Genomic DNA, 23,391 nt, shown 5'->3' on the forward strand with positions numbered 1-23,391 from the left:
AAGTATGTTTGTATTTTCTGCAGTTTCTATGTGTATATTTGGGGAATTTATGACACTAGTTGCTTTTTTGTGGCATTGCTTTTTTAATAGATATATTAAAAATGGCATATTAAATAAATTCCTCACTCCTGGCATTTTTATGCAAACTTCAGTGAGTACCAAACAGAATCTAAAGTACTCATATTAGAGCAATCAACACAAAATCTAAAAGGACCCAAATGCAAATTTACTTTATATGATTGGCCACAGTTTTTATTATTTTATTGAAACCAGCAATTGACTAGCAGTCAATTCCTTCAACATAAACAAAGAAAAGGTTACACAATGGTATGTTGATGCCTGGTGATAAAATCTTGACTATCCCATAATTGTTTTCATTGTCAGTTGTGACATTTAAACAAATATAATAAATGACTGCAGAGCCAAGAAGAAAACATCAGAAAGCACCCAGTTGATTTTCACCCATTGTACAGCAAGTGATCTTCCTTATCCTACCCCCTACTAATAATCCCCTGAGAGCCATCCCCTAAAGTCAGCAAGCACCATGCGTAATCAGCACTGTGCCAAAGAAAATGCTCTCAGTTGGATATGCAGAAAATGTAATGATTTTATTACTGGAAAATGTGAACTGAGAAATAAAACAAATTAAGTAAAATTACAAAACTCCTTATACTGCAACATTTTATTTACAGAGTCACAAACCTTTTAAAAAGGGGAAAACAAATAAGAAAAAAAAGTGTAAAATATTGTATTTGCCCAGTGAACCAATGCATTTTCCTTATGTTTTGTGTACTGTAGGTTAAGAGCTATTTCCAGCTGGGACTAGACAACAGTAATAAACCATACGGCTGCTGAACCCAAGGTTTTGCAAATTTATGTTGCTATAGCCATAAACCACTTGCTGCTAATCAATCTGCCTAGGAGTTCTCACCATGCAGACTGGATTTGGCATTGAAACATTAACAAAGATTCACAAATTTACATAAAAATTATGTCAGTGTGTAATACAATAAAACAGTATGATATGATAAAACAAGCTGAGATCCAGATGTTTTTAAGCTGTGGCTGATAATAATGATTATAATAATTTATGCACTTCTCACACTGATTTGCAAAGTTAAATGCAGGAGCTTACAGATTCGATTTTAACAGTCCCATAAGTGCCCTTTAGGAAATCACAGTATGAAAAAAATAAAAACCATAGTCTGTAGTTCTATGGTAATAATCTGGCAAAATGACAAATGAGCTAAATTCCCTTATGAAAAAAAGAATATGAATGTTCTAACTCATGGATAGTCAATTCCAGCCTTTGATTGACTGTAATCTTCCTATTCTCTTGTAGTAATTTCTTAAAATCGGAAGTAGGCCAGGTAACTAATTGTTGTCCAGTAATCGATATTCTGATTAGTTGCATTTAATGAGCAAAAATACATCAGAACCAAATATCTATATTATTGTAAGAATAATAATTTGAATATATTTTATCAGAAACTAACTTTAACAGGCCAATATAATTTATAAATGTTATATAAAACGTACCGTATATGGCTAGCATTTACAGTCGATGCCAACACTGTCTCAGATATTGATATAACTGTGATAAAAATTGGAAATAAAAAATTATATCACATACTAAGAAACTAATAAAATAATATAAATCCACTGATACCACCTAAACTTTTTTTTAGACCTAAATGAGGCCATATTTACAGGTTTTCCAAAGTTCTGTTCCAAGAAGTAATGGACTTCAGAAATGGCTTCTTTGGCCATGTCAGATCAGTACTGGGGTGACATTGTTTCAGCCACGATCCATAGACACTCTCACCTAAAAGCTTAGAGGAAAATCCAAAATAGTGCTAACAACTTGCCGTAACACTGATTTTCAGCTGTCATTCAATAATTAAAATTGGAAAGCTGCAGTATAAAAAGTCTCCATTTAGCCCCAACCTTATTAGCAAAACTGCAACTTTAAAAAAACTTGACAAGCCACAGACAAGTCACACAAATTTTTTGGCTGTTGCACAACCAAAGTCTCCGTGAAGCACTAGACTTATTCTTATTGCATACACCCAAGCAAAAGAAAACACATGGCAGGCTAGCTAACACTTTTGTCAGGGACTGAAAACACTGAATCTACTTAGCAATTCATCACAACACAGAGCTAAAGCGTCATTTTACCATATTCAACTGCACAGCGATTACTAGCGATCTCTTAGATTGCAAACCATCCTTTACACTTCCCCTCTAAGGGTCCTTTTAGACTGGTCAAATACCTTAGCCCAATCTAATGAGCACAGATCAGCACGCATGTTAATTGGCGCTTGTCTATTTTTTTTACATGGGCCTGAGAATCAACTTATAGGGCCAAATAATCACTAGTAGAGATGAGCGAGCGTACTCGGAAAAGCACTACTCGCTCGAGTAATTTGCTTTATCTGAGTATCGCTGTGCTCGTCCCTGAAGATTCGGGTGCCGGCACGGAGCGGGGAGCTGCAGGGGAGAGCGGGGAGGAACGGAGGGGAGATCTTTCTCTCCCTCTCTCCCGCCCGCTCTCCCCTGCTCCCCGCTGCGACTCACCTGTCAGCCGCAGCGGCACCCCAATCTTCAGGGACGAGCACAGCGATACTCGGATAAAGCAAAGTACTCGAGCGAGTAGTGCTTTTCCGAGTACGCTCGCTCATCTCTAATCACTAGTACAATCATTCATCCCCATAAGTCCCTGTTTATATGTGAAGCACTATGGCCAATCAGCAAACAAGCATTCACTCGCTTATCATTGGTCCTTGTACATGGCCTGATTGTCAGATGAACAAACATTCAGAGGAATGTTTGTTCCCAATAATCAGGCCATGTAACAGGAAGGTTAAAAAAAAGAAAGAGACTGCCAGCACAGGGTAGGCAGATGATTTTGGTAAAATCATGCTTTAGTTCTGTGTTGTGATGAAAGACTAGCAAGATGCAGTGTTTTCAGTCCCTAATGTAGGAAAGTGTTACCTAACCTTTGACTGTAGATAGTTGATTCATAGGCTAAGGGCAGAAGCTAATTTTTTTCATTCATACTGTTAATTCTACAACAGTGCCACTATTATTATTACTAATAGAGATGAGCGAGCGTACTCGGCCACGCCCCTTTTTCGCCCAAGTACCGCGATTTTCGAGTACTTCCGTACTCGGGCGAAAAGATTCGGGGGGCGCCGTGGGTGAGTGGGGGGTTGCAGCGGGGAGTGGGGGGAGAGGGAGAGAGAGAGGGCTCCCCCCTGTTCCCTGCTGCTACCCCCCGCGCCACCATGCCTCCCCCACCCCCCGGCGCCCCCCGAATCTTTTCACCCGAGTACTGAAGTACTTGAAAATCGCGGTGCTCGATCGAGTAATTACTCGAAACGAGTACGTTCGCTCATCTCTAATTACTAACAAAAATGCTAATACTATAGTGATTTTTTTATAGCTTGGCTAATGTAAGATAATATTTAAGATGATAAAAAAACAATTTAATGATAAAGTTACACGTTAAAAATATATCGTAGAAGTATTGTGGTATATGTTTTAGCACATTGCTGTTATAGAGAGAAATATATCAAAATACACCACACTAAACTGTATATTTTAATAACAAAAAAGCGCTGTCATGAGAAAATAATATATTTGTATATTCTATGCATAAAGGAAGAAGGAGAGAGAAGTGAAAATGACCTTGCCTTTCTTTCCATGTTCATATAATCACTGCAGAAGGAATCCCACAGTGACATATTACAGGACCATAAAAAAGGAAACTTTACAATCATCCAGTGATAATAGTGTATCCTTTATTGCCAGTGATATATATAACACACCCCGTGTTGACCTGCATAGAAGTCTTTTTCAAGTGTAATTAAAAACCCCTATGCATTTCTATTTACTTCATTTCATCAAAGGTCAGTCTCATCAATTTACGACCTCATTCAGTTATGTCTGTATAACATAGTTCTATTCATTTTTGTATAACATAAGTATTGTCTGGCATTGATATCAGCCACCTTGTTATTATTCACGGCTATTGGAAAAGCCACTAAATTCCACACCTGGAGATCGAGGATTTTTGAGAAACCAAACCATGCCTAAAAAAATGCAAGGAATTACAAACAGTTTTTTTTCTGCTTGTGATAAAGTGAATGCTGAACTAAAATAAAAGTGAAGAAATTTTAGCAAGACAGTAATTACACTGCCCAACGATGATTTTGTTTCGGGCTCAAAATTAGCATAATTTTATGTATTTCCATCTGCTAAATTCAAAAATCACCATAAAAATGACCGATTAGCTTTTGCTTTGGAGATACAGGGACATGTCATTTTTTTAGAGTTTACATTTTTATTTTGTGGGAATTTGTTTTTGGGGGGAGTTGCCACACCTCTCAACTGACATAACACAACATTGTCCATATGTTTGTAGGTTATAAACATAATAAATGTTGCTATGACTGAGTTTCATATTTTTTCCATTTTTCTTTTTTAAGGTCATTATTATAAAACACAGGGAGAACATACAAACTCCATGCAGATTTTGTCATACACACATTGTCAAAAAAATCGGCCAGGTTGGATTCCAGATGCGAGAATGTGCCCCTGCAGTGACCTCCGGCTTACCTGTCCCATATCTTCACTCTGCACTGTGGATGTGCCAAGTGGGTGGGGCACATCCGCACATGCGCAGTGCAGAGTCGGCACGTCAGCGATGAAGCGGCCATGCGAGCCTGTGCGAGGCTGACACTGAAATAAGACATGCTGCGATTGTCACCCCACGAGTGGAATATTGCAGTTGATTTCCACTCATGGCCATGGAAATGCATTTTTCAATGCATCTCCTATGGGCTGTATTTGCTGCAGAATCCAGAGGCCTGGATCCCGCAGTGCAAATACACCAGTGTGCATTTGGCCTTAGAAGGAGTTGTCAGAATGAAGTGAAACTTTCTATGTGTGACTGTAACACTGATATAAATAAAGGATTACAATATCAGAGCAAAAGGATAATTTATTGAAAGAAGACTCTAGTACCCCATTGGGCCACCTCTAACTTTGATGCAAGACGTGACACAGGCAGGCATGAAGACATACAGGTTCTGTATGGTATCCTGTATCATATTGGTCGACATTTGTGCAGTGTTGTTATTTTTTTTTTTCTGCAGCTAGGGATGATTTTTGGGGTAGGGCTTATATTTCAAGCCCCCCCCCCCTCCCCAAAAACCATTGCTGCGGGGGTTGCCTTCATCCCATTGCCTTCAATGGGGCAGCGGCAGCACCGGCCCCATTGAAAGCAATGGGATAGCATTGCGCTCCTCTGCCCCATTGACAACAACGTGAAACCCTTGGATGTTTTTTGCTCTGGTCACGCGTTTTTTTACACACGTGACGTGTGCTATAAAATGCTGTCCTATCTTTTACAGGTGCAATTTTTTTGCGATTGTAAAAATCAGATATGTCACCACTCTTATTGAAAGCGCACCTATACAAGCACTAAAAAATTGCTCGTGTGACTGCACCCTAAGGCCTTGGTCAGATGAGTGGTATTTTTGTGCACAAATAGCGGCTCAAAAAGATCGCATCTATTAGAACCAATGGTTTCCTATTGAAGCGTTCACATGAATGATTTTTAAACGTGCAAAGGACTCACACCTGCAAGAGATATGACTTGCGTGGCTACAATACTCGCATCTAAGGGCGCCCACCCACTGGCGAATTTTTTTCCTTTGCGTTTTTTCTCAAGAGCAATTAGTTTTGAATGTGTTCCTGTCCACTGGCGTTTTTTTTTTTCGGTCCGTTGCAATTTTTAACATAGGAACTGTCAGTTGCATATGTGTCCTTATTTTTCTCTTAATGCACCCATGAATGTCAATGGAAATTAACGGAAAAGGCGCGAAAAAGCTGCAAAAACGCCGCGAAAAACGCGCGGAAAACGCTGCGTTTTTCACGCACGAAAATCGCAAATGCCAGTGGGTGGGTGCCCTAAGATGCGTGCTGCGAAAAAAGATAGGACCTGACCTATCTTTGGTGCGTTTTGCGCAGGAGTTCCCATTCACTCCTATGGGAGCTGCATTAATGTGCATCACGCACCACGGACCGTGTAAACGACCAAATTAGGCCTAAAGTAATCAGCATTGTTTGCCTAAAATTGCAATATTCACAATTACTAAAAGATAATAATCTGTTTTATGATCTTTGCAGTTATCAAATCATTTAAAAAATTGAATTACATGTACAAAAAGATTATTCATTAATGTAAATGTTTAATTGTTTTGTTTCTCTCTGACATTTTAAAAATGCCTGAAGTGTGAAAATCACAACATCTTTTATAAAAAACGAAATATGACAGTGTGTCATATTGTATTGATTCACGTCTCATTGTTTAGGAGAGAAATATTGTAGACACAGATACTGTTCTAGAAGCAGTCTAGAAACACCACCATGTGGACAGAATCTACATTGAAACACTTCACATCCATGCTATGAAAGTCACAGCTATTTATTTGAAAATGTTGTTACAGCTAGTTTGTATTTGATTTTTCTACAATATGAAATTTAAATAGAGAGTTGTGATTGATCCTAGAAGGCCTATAGTATTATTGAAATGAAATAAAGAACACTAGTGCATTAAGTGCTCAAGCACAATAGCATTGTTCGGCCATATTTAGCCAGCTGAGAGCGAGTTGCGCATATTGTATCACACAGCACATGGACACACCGTCCATGTGTTGCATGATGTGCAGGAGACTGCACATTGTAAGTCCTATTGTTGCACAAAAATAGGACATTCTGGGATTTTTTGCTCTCGCACTACTGGTGCGAGCAAAAAATCACTCATGTACACTAACTCATTGAAAACAGTGATTTAATATAGCAGACAAGTTCTTTATCTTGCAATCACACAAAACTCTTGTTCATCTTGGCCATGTAAATATAGTCTTAGGGCTCAGTCACACGGGTGCATAGGCACCCGTACACTGGCGCCGATGCGGCTGTGTGACTGAGCCATTACTGCAGAAAGAAGACGGCTGTACCTGAAGACGGACGTCTCTCTGCAGCACTGATGAAAGAACACATGACCGGCAATGTCACATGTTCTATCCTCCGCCGCTACAGAGAGACGTCCGTCTTTAGGTACGGCCGTCTGCTACCTGCAGTCACACGGGCGCCGATGCGCCCGTGTGACTGAGCCCTTAGGGCGCATTCACACAGGCAATTTTCCCTCCGGAAGTTTTGTTCAATTGTGACATAGATTGAACTTGAACATGAAGAGAACACATTAATTTAAATCTGTTTATTCACATAAACGATTTTTCTGTCGGACCAATGGTCAAGGTTGGAAAAATCTCAGCATGCCCTATTTTTGGGTGATTGTCATTTAAGAACATAGCAGTGTGTAAAGCCGAAAGAAGACAAATGTCCATCTATTTCAGGCTAACCCCTCCCCCCACCCGCCCTCAATGTTAATCCAGAGGAAAGAAAAACACCACATGTGGTAGAGGCCAATTTTTCTCATGTTAAGGAAAAAAAAATCCTTCCCAACTCCAAGTCTAGTACTCAAATTAACTCTCTAGATAAACATCCCATCTTAAGTAACCAATGACTATTGTGCCATTTAGACAGGACAAAAGTCATCAAAATGACTGCACGAGCGATGAGGTCACCGCTTAGGCTGTTAGCGCCCGTTCAGAGCGTTTAGACAGGCAGAGTTCACTGCTGCATCACATTTATATGCAGTGAGAAGTCAGAAATCTATCATAGTAGCTGATCAGATTGGTTTGATATACTGATATAGAGTTATACACCTAATTCCATTAAAGTATTTCAGAATAGCATTTTTTAGAAACTCTTCAAACAAATATTCTCTGTTCCCCCCCCAAAATAAGACCTACCCTGAAAATAAGCCCTACCCTAGGTCCGTCCCACTTCTCTACAGAGCCCCGACGCGCTTCTTGTAGTCCTTAGCTACACACAGAAGATCACTTCATTGTTACAAGATTCATAAATCCAGGAAGCAATGGCTCTGATTGGTTCTCAGCCAATCAATTCAGCGCCTGATAAACCAATGCAATGGCTGATTAGTTTATCGAGCACTGCATTGATTGGCTGAGCAGTGGTCAAAGAACCAATCACAGCCATCGTGTTGTGGAGGAGGGATTCATGAATTGGCCAATCAATGCCGCGGCTCAGCCAAATCATTAATCCCGCCTACAAAACATGATAGCTGTGATTGGTTCTTTGACTGCTGCTCAGCCAATCAATGCAGCACTCAATAAACCAATCATAGTCATCGCATTTGTTCATCGACTGCTGCATTGATTGGCTGAGCAGCGCTCAAGAACCAATCAGTGCCATCCCTTCCTGGAGGCAGAATTTATGAATCCCATAACCAGGAAGTGATCTTCTGTGGGCGACCGGGTACTGTGGAAAGCATGTTGGATCTCCGAAGACCAGCAAGAGGGACCTGGACCACGTCTGCTAGGTAAGTTTAATAAGATATTCCCCGAAAACAAGACCTAGTGCATTTTGGGGGGCAAACATTAATATAGGACAGGGTCTTATTTTTTGGGGAAACACGGTTTTACCCACAAGAGAAGTTAGATTTCCCAGCCTATAGTTTCTAGGCTCACTTTTTGGCCCATTTTTAAATACTGGTACCACATTTGCTTTGCACCAATCCAGTGGAACAGACCCCAGGAAGAGATAGTCTGTCTATTACATTACTTCTCTTAGAACTTATGGTGTATGCCATCGGGACCCAACAATTTGTCTATTTTAATCTTTGTAAGGCAGTTCTTGACTTGTTCCTGGGTTATACTGGTGAGATGTAATGACATTTCATTTTCCTGAGGAAATGCACTGGTGAATACACTGGCAAAGAAACTATTTAACAGATTTGCTTTTATCCCCATCAACCTGTACAATTTTCCCTCTTTGCTTTTTAAAGGGCAAACAGTTTGCATTGTATTATTTTTGCTATTTATATAGTTAAAGAACTCTCATACAATCATTAGGGCCTATCAATTTCAACAAAAAGAGGTGGAGCTTCCAAGTTAGAAATATTGTTTGCCTTGGTCATTGTAGGTTGTGACACATAGACTGGTGGGTCATCAGCCATTTTGCTGTGTGTGTCAGACCTTTGCAATATAAAGATCCATTTTTTATCCACTGTATTATCACATTCAGACCTTGTGTAGTTAGATTGCAGTTATAAGTTTTCAGTCACCCCTTCACCTATTTCTTCCCTCCTGCCTTCTCGCTGAGTAGATACAATCATGACTGGAAATATGCCAGGCATATATTCCCAATTGTAGATCTCCTGCAGAGATAGGGCTGATATGGGGAATTATGGTTTCTTTCGCTGGTACGTACGCCTTTACCCCACCTCCCCTCAGAATGACCTCAGAGGGGGCAGGGTAAGGTGTGTTCTGGGGATACTTTAAAAACTAGAAGGGCTGAGTAACCCAGTGTTAGACCTTTGGATGTATGCTGCAGAGTATGGACTTTTCCATTTGTTTCCAGTGACTATCAGAACCTTGCGCTGAACATCCCAAATCTGGTATCTTTCTTTTATTTTCTCCTTGTCTGTTGTGTATACCTGTCAACCTTATCTCCACAGTTACATCTTTTTCTGTAAATTTTTGTATATATAAATATTTAGTACTGCTTTTATTTTTTTTAGAATAAATCTACAATTTATTAGTCAAACCTTGTCTGTTTTAAAATGAACCATAACTCCGAAGATTTTGTTAATACTTGCTAGTCCAGGTACCAGTTTACCTGGGAAATGAAGCTGGTGCTGCCAGCAAGTGTGTGTGGGTATTGTAGAGTGTTGGAGGTATTAAAACAGATCAGGGGATAATTTGAGCTTTCATTCTGCATGCATGCAGAAGCCTGCGAAAGCTGGGTACAAATCCACCTGTATTCTAACAACTCTGTGCTTGCAATCCTGCTAGAGTAATGGATCGAGACTCTGCCATGACAAGTAGTCGTATCGGTGATAACGCTCAGATTAGTCGATTAGAATTTTGTCCAAAAACTGGGTCACTTTAATTTTGAGACAACCCTTTTATTAGCAGCTAATTAGGCAAACTCTAAATACAGTTAAATTCTGCAAGTGTGCAGTGTTTTTCACGTATTCAAAAATTATTTTCATATCATATTCTTGACCAAAGCAAAGTAATGATCAGATATGTGAGTTAAAAAAGACAAAAAACTCCAACTAATCTAAAAACCAAACAGTCAAAGCTCAAAAACATGTTAATGTTTTGTGGATAATAATAATGTCATGCCCTATAGGAAGAATCCTTACCTACATAAAACTTTATTCAAAGAACAAAACTGAAAAAATTGATTGGGTACAAATTGTGATTGATGATAAGTCAATGTTGATTTCCATAGTCATTATTCCATCCACAATTCATCACACTAATGTTATTGCCAAAGATATCACATTTACTGTGTCAGGAAATAGAACATGAAAACATCCAGACACTTGACATTAATTAACAAAATCAAAATATTAAAAAATGTTTAATGAAAGTTAGAAAAAAATGACTTTTCAAACCTCAATGATTACATTTAAATTATAATAAAAATTCAGAGAAAATGCAAAATTTTTATTTATAAAGTAAAAAGTACATCTTAAAGCAAATTTGCTCAGGCCAGGGATAATTTAGACTGAAGCAAAATAAAAGAAAACATAAGCATTTTTATTAAATTAAATAGAGCTAATTAAATGTCCCAGATTTATTAGGGAGATCTAGCACACGTACCAAGTAACACAATTAACTAAAACATAATTTTCATCTAGCTTCACTAAGTAATAACTAGTTCAGGCCAATTTCACATAAGTGTTGCTCCTGGGACCTGTAGTTCTATGGGTTACCAGGAGCACACTTCCACTGGTGTGGGATGATTGAGCTGGCTGGGTGTGTGGATTGCTCCAGACAACCAATCACCACCTGTGCAGGCAGGTTCCAGTGCCTTTTGCTAGAGGGGGCTGGATAGTTATCCATTTAAATCATTCCCTCTCAGTACTACGGTAGGTGTCATGCATATTGCTAGTTTCAGTTGTCTCCACCCACATTCCCTGAAGATGCCCTGGACACCGGATTCTGCTGTCTACATGTCCCTTTTCCCTTCCTTTTTATCTGTTACAGCCTCCAGACATCTGATGTCCTGTATGATGTCAGATGGGTGATGTCAGATTGATTTCGGACGCTCTTTCACCTTTTTTGATGTGTGAACACTTGAACTAGCTCTTGTTTATCTATGCAGGCATGAGGTTCTTAGTGGGGTTTCCCTCTGTTTGTTAGTTGTCTTTAGATGTGAACAATGTCTTGTTCAGTGCATGGCTGATGGTATGGACTGCACTTAGTGTGAACTATGACTTGTTCTGTATAGTGTTCCATTTATGTTGCAGTCACTTGGTGTAAACAGGGTCATGTTCTGTATATGTCTCTGGGTGTTGGATACACTAGGTGTGAACTATCCTATTCAGTGTATATTATGTTGTATTTCCCTTGTCTGGTGGTCCTGCCTATTAAAATCTAGGGTGAGACAGTTAGCCTCTAGGTTCCAGCGTGGGGCCATCCACATCGGGATAATCACCCTGCTTGAAGGAAGGGTCACCCTTTCTCTGGTTGTAGTTGTCTTGTTAGTGTATGGACTCACAAGACAATGAGGACCCTTGATGTGGGCTTGTGAGCTTACATATTGGGATACTGTTATCTCACTATTACTGTTGAGTGAAACAAACCAGTAGAACCCTGTTTTGGTTAGAACTTTGCTAAAAATTCATTTTGCTATGACTCCAAACTGAGGTTTTAGCAAAATTCTGCCTGAAACAAGGTTCTGGTTTGCCCAACACTAGTCCTGAACACTTGTGTATAACACTTAAGGCTCCTTACAGTGGTAATCACAATTTTGATGTGTGAAAATCATGACAGAATGGCAATTTTGCTCATGAGATGTCTGAGCGTCATTGATGCTTTTTCTTGCAAAAACATGGTTACCGGGTTTGGTGAACTTCCATTTTAGTTCAAACTAATTTGGATTAAACCAAACTTTTCACTAAAGTTTGGCAAACTGGCACAGAAAACATTTCAAAAGTTTGCTCATACTTTTGAGATGCAGCGCATTATTTTTTCAGGCAAAAATTACCATCCAGGTGTTTTTCTGTATGGCCCTGGTCAGACAAGCATGCTTTTTGTGCTAGGAAAAAATGCGCTCCTCGCATAAGCAGAAATGTGTAAATGGGCAAAGCTTCATATGCGCAGTGCATGAAACTTTGTCAGTTCACTGGAGCAGCACTGTCCCAGTGTTCAGTGATGAGAGGTCTCCCCATGGGGATGAAAGAATCCCCTGCCACATCTGTCACAGCTGTCACCACTGGAGGGACGTACCTCTTGAGAAGCAATTTGTGGAACACTCTGTGGATTCTGCACGTGTCCGGTAGCGCCAGCTCATATGCCAACGGACTAATCACTTTAGTGAAAGGGAAAGGGCCCACAAATCGGAGAGCCAGCTTCAACAAAGGAACCTTTAACTTCAGGTTCTTTGAAGACAGGTACACCAACTGGCCCATAGACAAAGGTTCAGAGATGGTATATGCACCTCTACTCCTCCTCAGCACCGCATCCCGAGACCGCTCCAAGTTGCCCTGCACCTTCTCCCACACTTCCCGTAGGTCCTGAACCTCAGCATCAGCAGACAGATTGTTAGTAGGGTAGGGAAAGGACACTGAGAACCTAGGATTAAATCCAAAATTACAGAAGAATGGAGACACACCAGACGCCGAATGTGTATGATTGTTGATAGCAAATTCAGGCAACGCTAGATAATTGACCCAGAGACTCTGACAATCACTCACATACATTCTGAGGTACGGAACCAGTTCCTGGTTCATACATTCCGTCTACCAATTGGACTCCAAGTGGAAAGCAGAGGAAAACGACAATCCGATACCGATATTCTTACAAAACACCCTCCAAAACCAAGCAAAAAATTGGACTCCCCAGTCGGAAACAATATCCTCAGGGACCCCATGCAGGCGCACAGTCTCCCTGACAAATATGGGGGCTAACTCAGGTGCTGACAGAAGCTTCTTAAGAGCGGTAAAATGCGCCATTTTGGAAAATCAGTCGACTACCACCAAGAAGACCGAGCATCCCTGGGATTTGAGCAAGTCGGTAATAAAATCCATTGACAGATGGGTCCATGACCTCTCTGGAACTGGAAGAGGACAAAGCGGATTTTCAGGTCATCTCCATACACTCTTCCATTTGAGCACAGATTGGGCAGGACTTGACAAACTCCCGGACATCCCGAGACATTTGTGGCTACCAATACAAACGGCCACACAGCTCCAGGGTGCCTCGGACACCTGTATATCCAGCCAACACAGACAAATGAACTTCCTCCAATATGAGGAGCCGCAAGACACGGGGTACAAATAGCCTCCCTTCTGGAAGGCCTTGGGGAACTGACTGCTGGGCCGACTGGAGTAAAGCAGACGTGTGAGACGTAATAGCGGCGACCACCACGCCTGGGCCCAGAATTCTCTCTGGCTGAGGCTCTTCTAACTCAGGAACCCTGAAGCTGCGTGACAACGCATCGGCCTTCACATTCTTGGACCCCGGCACAAATGTGACTACAAAATTGAAACAGGAAAAAACAATGCCCACCTGGCCTGACGTGCGTTCAGGCGCATAGTGGATTCCAGGAAAAAACTGATTCTTATGGTCAGTGAGGACCTTAATAGTATAATGAACACCCTCTAAGAAATGTCTCCACTCATCAATTGCCCATTTTGTGGCCAACAATTCCCTGTTGCCAATATCATAGTTGCGTGGTTTTTTTGCTGAGAACAATCACATTTTGCTCTACTGGCTAACACGGTACCAGATCTTTGCTTTCATTATAGTTGTGTTCTGCCTGATTAAACTTTCTGGAAAAGAACGCAGAGGGTTGGAGACCAGGTTGGCCGGGAAATTCCTGCGAGAGAACTGCTCCCACGCCATGCTCGGAGGCATCCACTTCAATGATGAAGGGACGATCTAGCTCAAGCTGAGCCAACACCGGTGCTGTAGAAAAAGTCCTCTTGAGAAGTGCAAAGGCCTCCACAGCCTCCCGTGACCAGGAATCCACTCTAGCTCCCTTCTTGGTCAAGTCAGTCAAGGGTTTGGCCACCACCAAAAAGTTTTTAATGAATTTCCGATAGAAGTTTGCAAACCCCAAAAAGCGTTGTAACGCCTTTAAGTTGGTGGGCTGCACCCAATCAGTCATGACCTTAACGTTGTCCAAGTCCATCTGGATGGCCGATGGAGAAATGACATATCCCAGAAAGGCAATTTCCCGTACACCAAATAGGCATTTCTCCAACTTAGCATACAATTGATGGGCTCGAAGACGATACAGCAGGTCCTTAAATGCCTGACATGGCTCTCCCAATCAGGAGAGAATACCAGAATGTCGTCCAAATCAACAACCATAAACACGCCCAGAATGTCATGGAAAATGGTATTCATAAAACCTTGAAAAATAGCTGGCGCGTTACATAACCCGAATAGCATGACTAGACATTCAAAATGCCCCAACGGAGTATTAAATGCTGTCTTCTATTTATCCCCCTCTCTGATATGGATGAGATTATAGGTTCCCCGGAGGTCTAATTTGGAGAACCAACTGGTCTCTACAACCTGGTTGAGGAGATCAGGGATCAGAGGCAAGGAGTACTGGTTTTTGATGGTTATCCTGTTCAAGGCTCTATAATCAACACAGGGCTGGAGCCCACCATCCTTCTTTTCCCCGAAAAATAACCCTGCCCCTGCGGTAGGGTTGGGACACTTCACAGAAAACGAAGAACGACTTACAGTCATCCAAAAACACATCAGGTAGCGCAACCCTGGGTTCGACCCCAGAGTTCAGAACTGCAGCAATGGTGACTGGGGTACCAGCAGCGGACTGCTCCTGATGCTGAATCTGGGCGGACAAATCTTGCACCAACCCAGTTAAAGCTTGCACCTGATTGGCAAGGGCCGCAACAGCCTCGATATCAGGGTGTAAGCGGGAAGGTCATAACAGGTTCCCAGAAACTGTACGGCCAGTGTTCCTGTTAGGGCTGGCCAGGGCAGATGGACTGGGACTCCCTATGCCAACCCTCTCCCATGTCCCTACCTACTTGCCTCTCTGGGCTAAGCCCCAGAGCGACAACTGGGTGACGGTCCCTACGCTGCACTAGTGTCTGGGATCCTGGGAAGGAGGGACTGGGAGACAGACAGGTGGGAACATGAAAGTAACAGGGAGTAAACAGCAACCAGAGAATAGTCAAAACCAGGCAGGGTCAGAACCAGAAAGCACATGCGCAGTACCGAAGGTTAATCAGAGACAAAGTCAGAGGCAAGCAGTAGTCAAACACAGGAATTCAAAGTCAGAGCTAGCGGGTGTCGGCAGAGCGGATCAAAACCAAACACTGGCAATGAGAGACAGGCTGACCAAGTTTATATGTAGAACTCCACGCCCAGAGGGCGGGGAGAAGTCACATGACCGCCAGGGAGAATTATGAACCCGCCTCCCCCCCCCCCCGGCAACGCGCACTGACCAGAATTCATTGCGGCCGACCAGCATACGTGCGCACCCGCACACCATGTGGGGCGCACCGCCAGAAACCTCGACCAGCCACCAGAGTGGGGGGACTCTGAACAGAGACGCCAGCCCGGGCCCCCACACCCCTGATGGTAACCCCAATGCTAACAGGTAGACTGCCAGAGACCGGGGAGAAGAGCCAGACAGCACTTATAGGTGAGTTAAAAATTATTATTTTTTCTGCATCTAGGGAGGATTTTCAGAGTAGGGCTTATATTTCAAGCAAACCCTCCCACCCCCGAAAATAATCGCTGCAGGGGTTGCTTCATCCTATTGCTTTCAATGGGGCGGCAGCAGTGGCAGGGGATTCTTTTATCGCCGCAGGGAGTACACTCATCACTGAACACTGTGACACTGCTGTCATAGTGTTCAGGGATGAGGGTACTCCCGGCGGAAAAAAACGGAACCCTCCGGTAATCCCCTCATCCCCGGGGGATTAAGGAGTTAACAGTGGGACATTTAAAAGGTGCTTCTGGCCAGAAGTGCCTTTTAAATGTCCTGCTGTAAGCAGCAGAGAACCTATTAGCAGCGCAAGAGTAAACCCTTAACTCCTGCTCCCATAGGAGTCAATGGAAACTCCTGCAAAACACGCAGCAACGGTGCGCACCATTGCCTATCTTTTTTAGGTGCATGCTGTTTTGCACTTTAAATTCCACACATATGAACACTTCTATAGGAACCCATTGGTTCTTTTAGAAACATGCATTATGCGTGTGCAAAAGACACGCTCGTGTGAACGAAGCCTAAGTCTGCTGCATATTAAAAAAGAACTGAGTCATCCAACCTGTACACATATTTGAATATTATTTTCATTCTTTATTGACTATTTAATTACAACAAAGAATAAATGTACACATAGCGGAAATTTTCTACCTCAAAATCCTCATATAATTTCGATGCATTGTAATGAATGAAATCTGTGGTGAAAATCTCTCACTTTTCTGCAACAGAGACAAGCATGACTATTTTCCACTGTGAATTTCTTCTACTGTGAGTGAATGAGGTTTGTTAAAACCCCATTTACTCACATAGTATTGTACTTTGTTGCAGAATTTTAGTGCACATTCTGCAGATGAAATTCTGAAATAAGTCCATTGTGTGTGAACTCACCTTAACAAGTATAAAAAAAAGTCAAATAACTATATTTCACTTTTATTTTTCATTTACTTTACACATTTGGAAATTGTTAAAAGAGTTTTAGGCTCAGAATGTGTATTTTCAGTGGAAAGAATGGTAAAATGTATTGCTTTACATTTTGCCTTCTGTGCTTCAGAGTTATGTACTTATATTACCAGGTATAACTGGCTATTTCCACAGCCTTGATAATTGACAATGCTTTGCTGCGATCCCACCCTTGGATTCAAATATACAATAATGATGTTGAATGGTGCATAATATAGTATTTGAAGGCCAGGGATATTAATGTTGATCCTGGATATCCCTTTTGTAGATATGCACTATACTCTCGCATAGATAGATAGATAGATAGATAGATAGATAGATAGATAGATAGATAGATAGATAGATAGATAGATAGATAGATAGATAGATAGATAGATAGATAGATAGCTGTATCTAAGTCTTACCAAAAAAATAATTGTTTAAAAAAACTTACGTGTTACAGTTTATTTGCATCTTCAATAGCTTTCCAATGGCTTGTTGCAACATGTTATCACAATTAAGTTAAACTTTGTCTCATCTGTAGATAGATAGACAGACTGACTTAATACTGCTTAACTTGTGCTTGCAGATTGAATATTTACCCTAGAATCTATTCCAGAACACAGTAGTGAGCTGCCCAAAGTGAAAATTAAACACAGTATGCATTCATCTTCGTCTACAAATGGATAGTGTTTCCAAATTGAAAATAGAACAATAGGAAAAACTATTATGTGCATATTTTCGAAGGAAGAAATGTATAATAATATAACATTTTGTGAAGTTTATGTAGAGGCCAATGAAAGGTAGCATTGATGTAATAAAAATCCATATAAAAATACATTAATTACTGTATGTTTAGACTGAATGGTTTATCTCTCATTTACACTGCTCAAGTGCCCATCATGCTTACTTGCACACAGCATGTGCACTTTAATAGCTTCAGTGCAATTATTATTTCATCTGCATGTTACTTATGACAGCTTCATCTAAGTACTGCTAATTGCTATACCACCTGTTTACCAGAAGAACAAAGCAAAGAAAAAATACAAATAAGTGTTTCCCAGTGTCACTGCTTTTATTGTATTGTCATGCTGTCTATCCTAGAATATTTTACTAGCTAAAATGTACCACCTTAGGGGTGTAGTAGAGCTAGGACACTTTTTTGCTTCCAGGGCAAAGTAGAGTGCTCTGAAGAGAAGCTCCCTGAACCCTGATTGTGTTTTGCAGAATAATTGTTCTGGAGTCACAACCACCACCATGAGAGTTGCAGGACTACCGGTGATATCATAATCACATGACAAACATCCTGCAGAGGTAATAGATTGTAAAGATTCCTGTCTAGAATGGCTTTGTTCCTAGTAGATCACATGGCCCCAATGGAAGGGGATGGGCTTTACCCCGATGCAGCTCTATGGATGGAAAAGAAGTGCAGAGGAAAATTTTGCCGCTAATGTAGTGAAAGTTAAATATGGAGGCGAAAGCTTTCTAAAAGAAAGAAAGCAGCTGTGGAAAGAAATCTGTGAGAGGAGTGAGTGGGAAGCTGTCTGTGAGAAAGATGGGGGCATGGGGAGCGATCTGAGAGAGAGGGGCATTGGGTCTGGTCTGTGTAACATGTAACAGAAGGGACATAAGGAGCAATCAGTATAGCAGAGGGAGGCATGGAGAGTAGTCTACGTAACAGAGGGGAGCATAAAGAGAGAAAAGAAGGCATGAAGTACAGTCTGCAAAAGACAGGGGGTCCTCAAAAGCAGTTCATGAGAGAAAGAGGTACTAGTAGCAATATCTGTGAGAGAGGGGCATAGGGATCAGTTCGTAAGTAGAGATGAGTGAGTATACTCGCTAAGGCACTACTCGCTCGAGTAATGTGCCTTAGCTGAGTATCTCCCTGCTCGTCCCTAAAGATTCGGGGGCCGCAGCTGACAGGTGAGTTGTGGCGGGGAGCAGGTGAGAGCGGGCGGGAGAGAGGGAGAGAGAGATCTCCCCTCCGTTCCTCCCTGCTCTTCCACGCAGCTCCCCGCCCCTCGCCGATCCCCGAATCTTTCGGGACGATCGGGGAGATACTCGGCTAAGGCACTACTCGCTCATCCCTATTCGTAAGGAGCAGGGGGCATTGCGAAGCAGTCTCAGTCAAGTTCCTTCATCCTGATAGAATCCTGTGCTTTTATTACAATAAAAAGGTTGATATATCTTGTGAGTTTTACAGCTTTCATTCTGTGCTAAAGTTCAGAATTGGTCAGGCTGCAGAGCATTACCAGGGACCTGATATTGCAGAACCTTAGTGTTATTATTTTTTCCTTTGGTCTGAGGAGAGACTGGTAGTGCCAATCTAGTTGTATCTTTTTAGAAACTGAATTTGTGTTGATATATATGGAAATGACTGGAAAAATATGGACCAAAGCTGGCTCATCAGTAAGCTCTGCAGTCTTCAGAAATTACTACAGCAGTCAGGGCAGGAGTTTCATTTTAGGGAAATGGAAAGCTTTAAGGGCCTTTTATATAGGGCAATAATCATGGATGAATGTTTATCTGAGTGTTCATTTACCTGATCATTGGCTCATGTGAAAGTAACGGTGAACATCCAACAAATAAGCAAATGTCTATCTGTTGGGCTATCATATCTTTTATGTGGCACCAAAAATCACCAGTTGTCTGAAGCATATCACCCTGTGTGAACAGCAATGTGCTGCCTACAAAAATGGGACTGTATGCAATAGATAATCTCAGTAATTATCATGAATACACTTATTTCTGGGCAGAAATCTGAGAGTGTAAAAGGCTTTTAGCTATGGCAAACTCTATGGAAAAAAGTCAGTCTTGGGAAAAGAAGCCCCACGCATCCAAAATATTGTATGAAAATAAATGTCAACAGGTCTTGAAAGGACGTAATTGTGGGAAGTTTTTAAGATTGCAACTTGGAGCATCAATGGAAAAGTTGGGTTACAAGCAGTTTACTGATGTGTTTAGACATTTTAGGTCATCTTGAGGGCGAGCACCCACTGGCGTTTTTTTACCTGCGTTTTGCGTTTTGCGTTTTTCCTGCACAGGCATAGAGATAACATGTGTTCCTGTCCACTGGCGTTTTTTTTGCGTTGCGTTTGCGTTTTTAACATAGGAACATGTCAGTTGCATATGTGTCCTTTTTTTTCTCCTAATGCACCCATGAAAGTCAATGGAAATTAATGGAAAAGCCGCGAAAACGCCGCGAAAAACGCCGCGAAAAGCGCGCGGAAAAATCGCGGGAAACGCGGCGAAAACGCAAACGCCAGTGGGTGCTCGCCTAAGTCAAGAGGACCTGGGAGGGCTGAACTTATTATCACTGATCTGTAACCAAGCTTTCCTGTACATTGGGAGTTCATTGACTGTACTATAATCCAGCTTTTCCACTACTACAGTCATTTCTCCCATCAATCGTATACTGTATTTTGCTAATGGTACTTGAAATGTAAGTCACGGCCACATTCTCAACAAGAATCATGCAGTCCTATGTGAAACACTAAATGATCAGTGTTTAAATGGCACGATAAGTGCCCAAGCTGGCGATTATTTTTGTGCCAGCTGACACACTGAGCAATATAGCAAGAACTTCATGATTCTTGCTCGTTGTTCAGTCATTTGCCCACATTTAAACTGAGTGATTATCATTTAGGTTTGTTTGTTTGAAATATTTTTTAAATAGAGCATAAGACTAACTAATTACATTTTGCACCATAACTATTAGACAGTATTAGTGAATAAGCCCCAGTGTGCATCTTTTCCCCACACAAAGGAGCACATTTACGAATGCTGTCTAAAAATTAGGCAGTGTAAACTAAAACAGTCTTAAAATGCATGACAGCTGAATTGTAAATCTGTTGAACTTTAAGAATGTCTTGTTTAAATTATCTATTAATTGGCTTAGTTAACCTAAAAGAAATTGTGTCAACATTTTGGTGCACAATTTAGGCCACACCTCTTTTTTGGATAAGTCAGAAAAACTGTCCAAAAGTGTTTAAGTAAATGTGATGAAAAACATGTAAGACAGTTTTATAGTGCAATTTTGAATAGTAAATCTGCTCCACAATATAGCTCTCTCTTCCATAGAGGACATTCCCCTCACTTCTCTAGATTTGAACTGTAGACCTAATTCTTGGACCTAATTCTTACCAACAGGAAGGGAATGGTTGAGGAAGTAAGAGTGGCTGGGATCTTAGGAGGCAGTGATCACGCTATCCTTGAATTTTGGATAAAAAGGGGAAGAAGACCTGAGAAAACTTAGACCTCACGATTGGATTTTTTAGAAAGGCAGATTTTAATAAACTCAGAAAGAGGATAGGAAGAATCCAAAGGCTGGATGTTTTTAAGTACAGAAATATCCAAGAAGGTTGAGAAATATTGTGAAATGAGATTCTCAAAGCACAATCGTTAACAATCCCTAGAAGGAAGAATGGGAAGCATTTAAAGAGACCCGGATGGATAAACACAGAACTTGCACACGTTAAAAACAAAGAAAAATATGTTTATCAAATGGAAAGAGGGGGGAATATCTAAAGAAGAATATAATGTGGTCTGCAGAAACTGTGGGGCAAGTGTCAGAAAAGCTAAGGCTAATAAATGAATTGAGGCTTGCAACAAAGGCCAAAAGCAATAAAAAGGGATTTTGGGGGTATGTCAAAAGCAAAAGAAAAGTCAAAGTTGCTATTGGAGGGCAAATGTTGTCCCTATCTTCAAAAAAGGGAAGAAGGTGGATCCAGGAAACTACAGGCCTGTGAGCCTGACTTCCATACCAGGACTATCTTTGAACAAATTAATTAACAGCATGTAGGCAAGGATTTGGATGAAAATGGAGAAATTAACCAGAGCCAGCATGGGTTTGTAACAAACAAGTCATGCCAGACAAATCTAATTTCCTTCTATGAAAGAATCACCGACTTGGTTGATCAGGAAAATATGGTAGTTATAGTATATCTTGACATTAGTAAAGCATTTGACAAAGTATTTCATAGTATACCTATTGAAAATGTGACCAAATATTGGACTGACAAGGCAACTGTTAGGTGGATACACAACTGGCATCCAAGTGGAAGAATGTATCAAGAGAGGTACCACAAAGCTCTGTCCTAGGCCCAGTGTTGCTCAACATTTTTATAAATGATCTGGAAGAGGGAATTGATGGGCAACCGATCAAAGTCGCCGAGGCCCAAGGCCAAGGCTAGGAGGGATAGCTAACACTAGAGAACAGAGAGAGAGAGTAATCAAAAAGATCTAGAAAAGATTGCACAGTGGGCAGCGACTAGCAGAATGGTATTTAACAAAGAGAAATGCAAAGTCCTACATCTGGGCAAGAAAAATGAAAAAAGCACATACAGAATGGGAGGAATTCGGCCAAGCAGCAGCACATGTGAAAAAGACTTGGGTATACTGATAGATCATAGACTGAACATGAATCAACAATGTGATACAGCAGCCAAAAAGACAAACACAATTCGGGGATATATTAAGAGAAGCATAGAGTCTAGATCCCGTGAGGTCATTATCCCCCTCTACTCTTCCTTAGCCTGACCTTATTTGGAATACTGTGTCCAGTTCTGGGCACCCCAACTTTAAAAAAGACATAGACAAACGTTCAGGTGGTCTTGGAATGACTCCAAAAGAATAATCTCTACAGCAAACTAGAGAAGTGCAAGTTTGAACAAACCCGAATGCAATTCCTGGGATACATTATCTCCCAAGACAGCCTAAGTATGGATCCTAGTTAGATTAAAGCCATCTTGGATTCACCCATTTCAAAAAATGTGAAAGAAGTACAGTGCCTGATTGGTTTTGCAAACTTCTACAGAAGATTCATTAGGGATTTCTCAAAAGTTTTCCCTTCCATCACCTCCTCACAAAGAAAGCACACGTTTTCCTGGTACCTGGAGGCACAAATTGCTTTTGAGAAATTAAAGACTCTATTTTCTTCAGCATCAGTACTGATCCACCCAAGATTGGAAGTACCTTTTGTTGTTGAGGTGGACGCTTTCGATTCTGCAGTGGGAGCTCTATCCTGTTACAATGAGTTAGAGATAAGACACAACTACATCCTTGTACATTTCTGTCCTACACCTTTTCACCTGCAGAGAAAAACTACAACACCAGAAACAAGGAACTTCTGGCCATCAAAGTAGCTTTCACCAAACACAGACGACACAATCCTGTCCCCCCAAATTTTTTGGGGTATCCTGCGCTCTCAAAATCTTCTAGCGAAGTTTAAGGGAGGATACGAAAATGAGTCATCCTTCTAAGGGCTCCCACCCACTAGCATTTTTTTCTCCACTGCGCTGCGAGAGTAAGTGAAAACTCTCGCAGATCAGTGTGAGAAATCGCAGCGATATCGCTGCGACAGTCTTCTCAATGGGGCCAGCGGCAGCAGTGCTGGCCCCATTGAAAAGATATGGAGAATGCCGCGGACTTCTGCCACAGCTGTGACAGCTGTCCCAGATAATCATAAAAAAGTGGTTGAAAAAATAATAAATAAGTTACTCACCTCTCCTGCTGTCAGCCACGTCCTCCGGCTGGCTCCCTGGCACTGCTACTGAGCTCTTTCAGCAGACGAGGATTTAAAAATCCCCG

The sequence above is a fragment of the Eleutherodactylus coqui genome, chromosome 7 (genome assembly GCF_035609145.1).
Source record: "Eleutherodactylus coqui strain aEleCoq1 chromosome 7, aEleCoq1.hap1, whole genome shotgun sequence".
Classification (NCBI taxonomy): domain Eukaryota; kingdom Metazoa; phylum Chordata; class Amphibia; order Anura; family Eleutherodactylidae; genus Eleutherodactylus; species Eleutherodactylus coqui.